Source organism: Mus musculus, chromosome 5, assembly GCF_000001635.26.
Source record: "Mus musculus strain C57BL/6J chromosome 5, GRCm38.p6 C57BL/6J".
Taxonomy (NCBI): domain Eukaryota; kingdom Metazoa; phylum Chordata; class Mammalia; order Rodentia; family Muridae; genus Mus; species Mus musculus.
The window spans coordinates 120,027,231-120,037,982 of NC_000071.6; the positions used below are offsets into that span (position 1 = coordinate 120,027,231).

A 10,752-nucleotide genomic window follows, 5' to 3' on the forward strand; every position below is an offset into this window, starting at 1 on the left:
GGTGTGTGGGTAACAGGTGAGAAATGCTGCAGCAAGCTCATCTGAACGCTGCTGCAAGCTCTTCTAATACCCTCAACTCGTGTGTTCCATTGGTCCCAAGAAAGCATCTCTTCTAAACAGCAGTTTCCGATTGGCTGGAGTTGTCTGCCATCCACAATCCTTGGTCTCTCAGGCAGCCTTCAATTAGGTCCTCCTACAGGAGATGCTTTTGTGGCTGTGCGCCCTGACGTTTGAGTAGCGGTGGCCATAGCCATTCCTCTTACAACTGAGGAGGTCTGTCTGTTACCATCAATCTTCTTAGTTAAAAAAGATAGTGACCACTTTCTAGACCATGTTTCTCCCAGAGTGGGAGGAAACTTGGGTTGATGTGAGGGTCTCCTTTGACTCCCCAGTTCATTCCTTTAAAAAAAGCATTGCCTCCAAGCCACATCTGAGACTTGGCCATTGTCACATGAAACTTCAGCGAGAGATACAAAACCCCAGGTGCTATTTTTTTTTCTACAGAAGTTATTCTAGATAAAAGCTGTAGTCAGCTGAGGACCTCTTGGAGCCCTCATAATGTAGAAGGAAGTGCCTTGGAAGAGCCTTTACCCCTCAAAGTCGCTTGATTTTCCATAGCTGAGTCCTCTGCAAACAGGAGTCTTGTGATCTTGAGCCACACAGATGACACTGGGCTCCATCCTGTCTCTGCATCTCCAAGCTCTGGATGGATTCTTACCTTCTGAGCATGTTGTAGCAACCAGGGATGAGCTATCTACAGATCTCAAGGGTGCTGTGAGGGTCCCTGGAGTCCTCAACATGCCTGTACCCTCGAGAACATTGGGGAGATGACTCAGTGAAAGCCTAAAGCATGCCTCATATCAAGATGGAGGATTTTTTTTTTTTTTGAGACAGGATTTCTCTGTATAGCCTTGGCTGACCTGGAACTCACTCTGTAGACCAGGCTGGCCTCGAACTTGGAAATCCATCTGCCTCTGCCTCCCAAGTGCTGGGATTAAAGGTGTGCACCACCACTGCCCGGTTGGGGAACTCTTTTTAAAGAGCTTCCTGCCAGACCAGAGTGCTATGAGAGAGAGGGTAGCAGGTAGCATCAGCTGAGGCCACCAAGAGTGATTATTAAGTAAGGCTTGTAGTATTTAACCCCGTGGGCAAGCTTCCACGACTGCTGTGGAAGACTCGTAACTCAGTACCATTGGACAGGAAACTTTAATGCCAACATATACCCACCTCCATGATGGCAGCCCATATAGGGATAGAAATAAAAACAGAAATGTACTAGCTAAGTGCAGACATGTCTGGGAGACAGACCGTTCTCCCAGCTCTCCAGCATCTTTGCACATCCTTGGGACAAAAAGAGAAAGCAGGGCTGGGTAGACGAGCTCTGGTCCTAACCGCCCTTCCCAGGTGCTGTGCATCCCGGCACTTCCTGTATTAGATGAGGGCCTCAGCAGAGGTCAGCCAAACTCCCCTTACATTCTGCATCCCTCCCTCTCATCACCAGAAACCTTAGCTGGGCAGGTGGCCGACACTGCCTCAAGTCTCCGTCCTGGGACCACCTTCTGCCAGGTCTGATGCTCCCGGGTTCAGGGAGAGAAGCGAGCACATGTGTCGTCCCTGACAGCCATCTGCAGAGAGACATATTCATTTCCAACCTGTTGGCAAGGTACTGACAGTGCAGGGAATCACAGCTGCTGGTGTGGAAAGGGCTGCAGGGGAGAAGCGATTTTCCAGCCATAGGCTGCAGACACACTGGAACACTTGCTTCCAGTCCGCTCCTGGGTGAGGTCACCCCCATCAAGCTCTGTAGGAGCCTAGTTTCCCTGGGCACTGGGGCTGAGGGGCAGGAATGTTGGGAGCTAGAATTTTTGTTGAGGAGGCCACATCAGACCTGGCACTCCCTCTTTTTAGGCTTCTGGGCAAGCTGGGCTATTGACTTCTGAAAACCACTTCTTACATGGGGTGTTCACAATGGACCCCAGGGTCTCCTGCATACGAGGCAAACTCTACCACTCGGGCGTATGCCAAGCTTCTGACCGACTGCCTCATGTAACTGCTGGGGTCTCCTCCTTTAGGACTCAGATTCGTGTTTACAGTATTCTGTCTGGAAGACCTGGATTAAGAAGGGACATAATTGCCTTAAACACTGGGTATCTTGCAAAGTGGGATGGTGCCAAAGATTAAAATAGAACTCAGGGAAGAGTCTCCAGCTGGGGTGGTGTGTCACCTAATCTGTAACCTCCTAGGCTCTTAGTAGGAGTTTGTGCTGCCACTTCTGGGGAACAGAGGGACAGGAAAGCTGTTGGCCTGACACGTGGAACAGGGCATGGGTGTATGGAGAGGTATAGAGAGTGCGCCGTAAGGCCCCATGCTTCACCCTTCTCTTTGAGCTGTGACCCTCTTTCATTTGACCTCTGAGTTTAGGCTGGAGTCGGAACCACAGATTGTGGCAGCTCAAACTTGTTCCATGGACAATGCACCGCTTCCCTAACCTTACGGTCCTTCATCGACATTCCGAAGCCAAGAAACCCGTTCCCCATCCATACCTGCTCTCTTCAGCCCTTGTCCTTCCTGATGACAGGGCTGAGGACATAGCATGCCCCAAACTGCTGCACCTAGAGAATTCACACGGGGAATGGATAAACTGGCTGAGATGGAAGGTGTTGGACTGTGCTCCATGGAGGTCATGGTCAGAAACCCTGTGTTAAGCCAAACTCTATGCTGAGTTTGGGTGGGTACTGGGCAAGGCAGACAATGGCTGTCCTAAAACCTCAGCTTCACCGGGCATACGTGGGGTGTCTTGATTCCTCAACCTAAGTAAGAGAACATGCGAGAACACAAGAGACTATGAGCATTCTAGGACTGATAACATTCAGCTTCTAAAATGAAGATATAAGAGTTCTAGACTCTGCCACACTGAAGCCAAATAATTGAAGGCTAAAGGGATATTTCTCCTTCTGATGCTTTACTATGGACACAGACTGCAAAAGTTCCTTCCATGGTATCGGTGAAGATTCTTCGCCATTTGTAGAACGGTGCTAGCAGGAAGCACAAAGGTCTCTGTGGGGTCAGGTATCCTTTCTCAGTGTACTTGATAGCATGAAGCCATGTTGGCTTGGGTGTTTCCGATAATATCCCCAAACCTAGGACAAATACTAGACTGATAATTCCAAACCTGGAGGGTTGGTCTGTCTGGGGCTGGTGTGTTCCACGAGCCTCCTGCGAGGTATTCATTCCCAGGTCACCTCACATATCAAAGTTGCTGCTGATGCTCCAGCCCTTGTCTGGATTTCTACTAGTAAGAAGAAAAGGGATAATGTAGACAGCCATTGTCTGCCTTGCACAGTACCCACCCAAACTCAGCATAGAGTTTGGCTTAACACAGGGTTTCTGACCATGACCCCAATGGAGCACTGAAAAAGAAAAAGAAAAAAAAAAAAAGAAAAAAAGACAGCTTACCCGATTTTGACCATGTCTTCCCAACTGAGCACAGAGAAATCGAGAACTTGAAGCTAAGTACGGCAGTCTTTGATACAATGGCTTTGTAGCTCCCCAAACAATGCAGTGGCTTGTGGGGCTTGTGTCCTGTGTCCTGATGACTTTCACATCTGTAAAATGGACACCATCACTTTCAGTTGCCTGACAGTCCTTAGCACTCAAACGCCACCCCAGTCTTCTAGGGGTGGTGAGCGTGCCGGCTTATGCACCCCACTTCCCACACCTCAGTAAAAGCCCCCTTCCCAGAAAGAAGAATCTTCAGAAGAAACACGAGTCATGTGCAGACATCTGGCCCTGATTTAGGAAGTCTTTGAGAGAATGATGCCTCGCAGAGAACAGCGCTTTTGTCAGAGGCCGCCAGCATCGCAGGGACACTTAACCGCTAAGTACAAACAGCTGTCCCCCATCTACAGGATCCATTTTCAACAACTGTATATACAGTAGACCCCACTGATAATGAACTTGGGTCCGGCGAGGTGCAGTTCATGCGGCGTGCAGAGTGAAGGGTGCTGCCGGCGTCGCAAGGTGCAAATGACAATTGCAGATAGGGAGGACAGTCTCCAGCCTCTATCTCCAGACTCCGTATCTCAAGCTTGGGTGAAGTGAGACACATCTGGGCTTCTCTGCTCCAGAGTTTTCTGAGTCTATGATGGAGCAAGAGCTGCATAAAGAATTCTGGTGTGACAGATCAGCAGAATGGTCCGTAGCGTCTCCTGTTCCCTTCCCCTGCCCAAGAAGGGCTTCAGAAGTTTGGCAAGCACTTCCCCATTTGATGGAAGAAGATCCTGGTTCATCTAGGTGTTGGATGCCTGTCCTCTTCATGACCCCATAATAGAAAGTGCCTGAGTCTCACTTCGAAGCTGACCACACAGATTATACTGGGTTGCCTGAAGGTTAAATCTAAAGAAGGGGGACATAAGGATGACACTTTGGGGCAGATGCAGTCCGTTTTCCAGGCTCAGCCCTCTATGTTCAAGGCAACGAGCTCTTACATCTCTCAAAAAGGCCACATGGGAAGGACCCTGCTGCAAATGGAAGGAGGAGCTTAGTGCGGGAAGAGAGTGGCCCCTGTGAGTGACAGCAAGTTTAAGCCACAGAAAATCCCAGCACAGAGGACAGGAAGTGGGCACAAAGTCCCACCTCTGACCAAAAAGCTATGTGCAATTATTTATACTGGGAGACAGACAGAACTGTTTTACTCCAATGGAGTGACACTACGTGTGTGTGTGTGTGTGTGTGTGTGTGTGTGTGTGTGTGTGTGTGTGTATTTGGTTGTTTTATCTTCTTGGATTTGGTTTTCAGTTTTGGGAGTTTTTTTTTGAATAGGAAATTGGGTGGGTGGGTGGGGAGGTGGAATCTGGGAAAAACTGAGAGGTGAAAGAATACAATATATTATATTCAAAATATATTGTATCGAAGAAAAAAGAAAGAAAAACCTTAAAGCCAATAGAGTCCTGCTGAGCCAGGTGTGATGGTACAAGCCTTTATGCCAGCACTCTGGAGGCAAAGACAGGCTAATCTGAGGGCTCAAGGGTAGCCTTATCCACATACAAGTTCCAGGAGAGTAAGGACTACATAGTATGAAACCCTGTCTCAAACGAAAATCATTTAAGGTTTGTTTTTTTTTAAAGGAACCAGATGTAAGGGTTCCCACCTCAAATCCTAGCACTTAGGAGGCAAAGCCAAGAGAATCATGGGTTCAGGGCTAGCCTGGGCTAGGAAGCATAGTAAAAACTGGTCTCTAAACATTGTATTATCAAATATTTAAAGTTTAGATTATTTGAGCCATTTAAAGGTCCTTTCTCAAAACTAGGTGTGGTGTCATATGCCTTCAATCTCAGGACTCACTCTGGAGGCAGAGTCAGGCAGATCTTTTGAGTTCAAGGCCAACCTGGTCTATCGAGCAAGTTTCAGGACAGCCAGAACTACCCAGGGAACCCCTATCTTTAAAAAAAAACTCACAAAAATAGTATAGGACTGTGTTAATTTATATATGCTTGGCCCAGGGAGTGACACCATTAGAAAGTGTGACCTTGTTGGAGTAGGTGTGTCACTGTGGGCGTGGGCTTAAAGACACTGGGTCTAGCTGCCTGGGAGCCAGTCTTCTCCTAGCCGCCTCCAGAACAAGAAGTGGAACTCAGCTCCTCCTGCACCATCTCTGCCTGGATGCTGCCATGTTCCCGCCTTGATGACAATGGACTGAAACTCTGAACCTGTAAGCCAGCCCCAACTAAATGTTGTCCTTGTAAGAGTTGCCTTGGTCATGGTGTCTGCTCACAGCAGCAAACCCCAAACTAAGACAAGGACCTTCCTCTTTTGCACATGAACTTCTGTATCATCATCATCATCGTTGTTATTATTATAATTACACAGTAGCCTTTAGTAAGCCTTACTAGTGATGGAGACAGCCTTACTGGAGTTGAATCTTGCCCAGAACCAGACAGCTCGGTGTGAATCCTGTCTGAACGCTGAGCATCGTGACATTTTGAGAGGGCTGTTGAAGCAACCGTGCCAGCTTCCTCAGACATATTTCGTTAAAGCTTGATCCAGTTAGCCTTCAGCAATTTTAGATCAAATGAGTAGGCAAAACCCTTCCCAAACAGGCAAAGAACCACCATGCTCTGACACTGTAAGCAGATGCCTTATATACATAAAATACAGAGGTGCTGTCAACGAGGGGGACCTCCTGGCCCTGATGCACAGTCTGAAGGTACGGCCTCAAAGTTGCACAGGGTAAGTGTCTTGCCATGGCTCCACTTATAACCTGCTGTAAGAACATGTTTAGATACTTAGCAAATATCTCTAGGGTCCACTATACCACAAGCCATTGCTTATTGGGTAGACTCCACCCTATACTACACTTTAATCTACAGCATATCACTGAGACTTATAATCACATCCAACCAGCTTAAAAAAAAAAAAAAAAGCCTCTATCTCCAAGTCTACTCTCATCTTTGACCTTAGCCTTCTGTCCTTGCACTCTGGAGAGTCCTGGATGGGTAGGGCCACTGCTTTCCTGCTGTGTCAGAATAGCAATTTTGGTCTGAACAAGTCCTCACCCACTGAGTGATGCCTGTGTGCCCCCAACCACCCAAGACTGGGATTGCTCTCAGTTAAGAACCTGGCTCTGTGGTCAGTGCTAGTCCTCAGGGTAGGGTAACCATTCCTGCTTGCTCTGCTGGCTTCTGGGAGGCTCCATCGTCTTCTGGTTTGGTGGAATGTGTTTCTCTGGGCACCTGGCTGACTTTTCTGTGCAGGAAATACACTTCATAAAAGTGTTACCAACTTCGTTTTGGTGGAGCATGACCAATCCTACTGGGATACCTCGTAGAAACTGGACATCTCTGGGTCCAGCTCTGAAACTGAACTTATTGTGACCAAGAGATAGAAAAAGCAAGAAGTGGGTGTGCTTTCTCCCCAGGGATCAAGCCAAGCAAGCAGATCTGTCTGTCTTTGACCATTACTGGGGAGAGTATTTGGTCTACTACCTGTTTCTAGAATCTTCTCTTGGATGATGAGGCTTTGGTTTGAACCTGTTTTGAGGGTCAGGTTTCTTGACCTCAGCTCTTCATTCTCCACAAGCTCCAGCTCTGGCCATGGATCTTAGATTTTTTTTTCTGGCCTGAAATGGTCTGATTACACCCCAGATATCCAAAGTAACTAGACAGTTAAGCTTCCCCAAGTCTGTGATTAGCTTAACCAGATGCAACCCTCGCCCTATCCCCCCCCCCCGCTCCCCACCCCTACTTCTCTCCAAATGGAATAAAGCCCCAAACAATGGGTTCAGGGGGAGGCCACTTGGAAGGGACTGCCTGCCACTGTCCCATGTCTTATTCTTCCCCCGGTGGCTTGGCCATCACCAAGATGGAGCCTCCACACCCTCAGTCAATTAGTCTCTAGACTAGGATGAAGCGCCAGAACAAAGCTAGTCTCAACTGCTCAGCACAAGGGGACCAGCAAGATTCCCCAGCATCTGGCGCTAATGAGTCTGAGGACTCCATCCAGGGCGCCCTCCCCTGCCTCAACTCCCCATGGAGATGATTATCCCCGCGTCTGCCACTTTAAGGATGGAAGCATAGACACTCAGATCCTCTAATGAGAGCTGGCAGTGGCTCCAGCTTCTGCCTTTAGGACAGAGGGGTTAGGCAGGCGCTGAGGAGCCGGCCATCTCCACAGCGGCTGCTCCCTGACCCGGGAGGACAGAAGTCTGTCTCGCTGCCTTTAGGAGGGGATCCCCAGCCCAAAGAAGAAAAGGGAGCAGGGTGTTTGTTTTGCGTCAATGGGGAAAGGAAGGATTAAAGTCAAATGCTTCAATAATGAGCCACGGGGGGTCCAGGATCCCAGAACTGGCCCCTGAGGATGATCTGATGGGACAGGGTCTCTGACTCCAGACCCTGCTCCCTGCTTGTTCTCTGGACTAGAGAGCTGAGTCATTCAGTCTAAAGTGGGAGTTTCTCTCTTGGCTCCCCGAGCATCCTTCCCTAGCCCAGTGACCCCTAACTGCTGCCAAGGTCTAGCAAGCAGTGAGTTCTCCCTTCCTCCCTTCTCCATCACCCCAACACATTGGCATGGGCTTGCTGCAGAAGGCATCAGTTAGTTCTTAGAACTCCCTCCATCTCCCATCTGGCTTTCCACCCATTTGGTTTGTAGCTCTTCTTAAAGCTTGACTTCAGATCCATCTGTGAACTCATCTCCCACCCCATCCCACTCCCACTCAACCCCAGGCATGTAACTAGAAGTCAGAAAGCTCTTCTATGTGTGCCTTGGCACAACAAATCCATTTCATGCCTCCTGAACTTCAGTGAATATGTGCTGACGTGTTCGTTCAAAGCCCTGCTCCTTTCAGGATGTGAGTCTCAGCTCTTAGACACCCAGACGCTCCCTGCTTTCTTTCCTTCTGGCTGGCTGAGGAAGCAGAACAGCATTCTGCGACCCATCTTGGTTTACGGGCACCAGTGGGCAGATCAGACTTGGCACTTGAGCATCTAGTCTTCGGGCAAGATTTGTCTCCCACGGAGTAGATAAAATAGGGTAGAGATAAACCCTGGTTGAATGCTGACCTCATGAAAGGTATCTATGAGGTCACTTCAACCCACAGTGGTTTGTGAGGAACCTCACAAGCAGTTCTTGGGCGAGTTTCTCTCAGTGGGGACATTGCCACATGCAGAGCTCAACAATGCTATGTAAGGTGAACCAATACATGTATGTCCTTAACAAAGAATAGCGAGGCAGAGCAAACCAAACCAATGCTCCCATTCCCGCTGTCTGTGGGGTCATATCTATGCTCCTTCATCACACATCCTTTCCTGTGTCTGCTTCAGAAAAACATCCTTCCATGTGTCTGCTTTAGTTAGACATCCTTTCACCTGTGGGCCCCAGCAAAACATCATTTGACTTAACTGACTTTCCAAAGAAACTAAGTTTCCAGTTCAGGTGTCTCTAGATTCAATTTGTCTATCATTAGAGAACTAGCAGAGAAAAGGGAAACCAATTAGGAGCACTTCTCCCTCAGTCTTCAGTCAAGTTCATCCTGAGATGAAGCCATTACGGACTGATAACCTAGAGGTGTTCTTCCTCTAGGGACAGCCCTGAGTTTTAGCCCTAGAATGAGGCCTGATCTGCACTGCACTGGATACTACTGCTTGGTGACAGACACCATAGGCTCTGAGAACATAACTAAAGCTTAGCTCTCAACTACAAGACAGAAGCCATGGAACAGCTGGATAAACAGGCTTAAAACCAGACTAAAGCTGAAATAGGCAGGTTAGGGGACCACATCTCTATTCCAGCTTTGTCTCCTGGGGCAAACTGTAGACTGGTAACATTGGCTGGGACCATGGAAACAGACTCAGATAACGAGGTTTGTAAGACTTGATGAATGTTAACTCTCAAGGGACCAATGTGTTCAGAATTCAGCCATGCCTTCTCCCCAGAGAGGATAGGAATTCAAATTTAAAGCATCCCTCATTTCTAAATCTCCCAACAGATGGAGATGACAAAGGTTCAATTCTGACAACTTAGAACCAACCAATACACACAGTAAATCTGAGCCAACTGGTCAACCAGCCAGGCTCTGTCCTGTTCTGTACTTACAACTGCACCAGTGAAAACAGTGAAGTTGCTGACCTAATCAAACTTAATGTGTAAAACATAGTGAAGTCTCTGTAGGTTGTGTATCTCCATCTAGGCCCTATAAGACTCAAAGTCTATGTTGCTGTCTCCTTCCTGTCTGTGAAGTGAGATAAGTAAGGATACTAGAAACAGGCACAAGGCAGGAAAAGATGTAGATATGTTCATGAAATAAAGGAATTATGTAAATGTTAGCTCAGGAACTATGGCTTCCTGAAACCTCATGCAAGGGACTCCAGTGATGCTAGGTGGAGTCTCAGGAACTTGACACCCACATTTGAAAGGGAATGGGAAAGCCAATGAAAACCAAGATGAATGCATAAGTAACCCAGGGGCCTCACTCTCTGATGATGTTGATCCTGTTGCCCAGTCCTATTCCTAAATGGGTACATTTCCAACAGAGTGCAGAGAAATGGGTTTCAACTATACTTATGATAGATGCCTTCTGTCTTCTGATATTATCCAGTATCCAGTGATTAAGACTAAAGAGAGCAGAAACTGAGCAAGACTGGGTATACAGGACTGTGAGCTATTTTAGATGCCTTTGATGTAGCAGCCTTAGCCAACTCCACAAGACATTCTGAAGATAGAATCACCTGTGTAAAGACCTGAGTAGAGACAAGAACATTTGGGAAGTAGGGCTCTGTCTTGTGTTGTAACCTTCTGGGGCTACATTAAAGTATGCATGACCTGAAGAAAGTAAGTCCCCTTAATTAAATCTCTCTGGGATTGCACACCAAAAACCATCCTGTATAACTTTTATTTTCTAAAGCCTATTTTTAATGATGGTTCTGAAACGCTTTAACCTCCCTTCTAGCCCACCACCCACCAGAGTTAGTGGAAAAGAAAGGTTATTAGGATACAGGGGAAGTAGACCTGTTTAGAAATGAGTCTTTGGAGCAAATCCCATCTGTGTTGTCAGGAAATCAGCAGTTCAGTTCACAGTCAGCAGCCAAAGCTTGATCCACTCGCAAACACTTCACAGGTATACCAGCAGTCCAGTTTAGTTGGGTCAGGATAACAGCAGCTAAGCCACCCTGTAGAGTCTGTTGACCTCTCAAGATAATACCACCTGTCAGGCTGAGTGTACAACACAGGAGCCTGTGGGGATTCCTGGCATTGTCACTA

At 47.7% G+C, this 10,752-nt stretch overlaps 1 long non-coding RNA gene across 2 annotated transcripts; it reads right to left on the minus strand.

Moving 5' to 3' along the window:
- Positions 1-994: 994 nt before the first annotated feature.
- Gm42019 lies at positions 995-4,728 on the minus strand. 2 transcript variants are annotated; one of them, XR_001785048.1, is made up of 3 exons: positions 3,457-4,728; positions 2,544-3,292; positions 995-1,625 (listed from the first exon to the last, which is right to left on the minus strand). It is a non-coding gene; the product is annotated as a predicted gene, 42019 (long non-coding RNA). The 2 variants fall into 2 exon arrangements; XR_878741.1 differs by having other exon boundaries at positions 1,955-3,292.
- Positions 4,729-10,752: the final 6,024 nt, after the last annotated feature.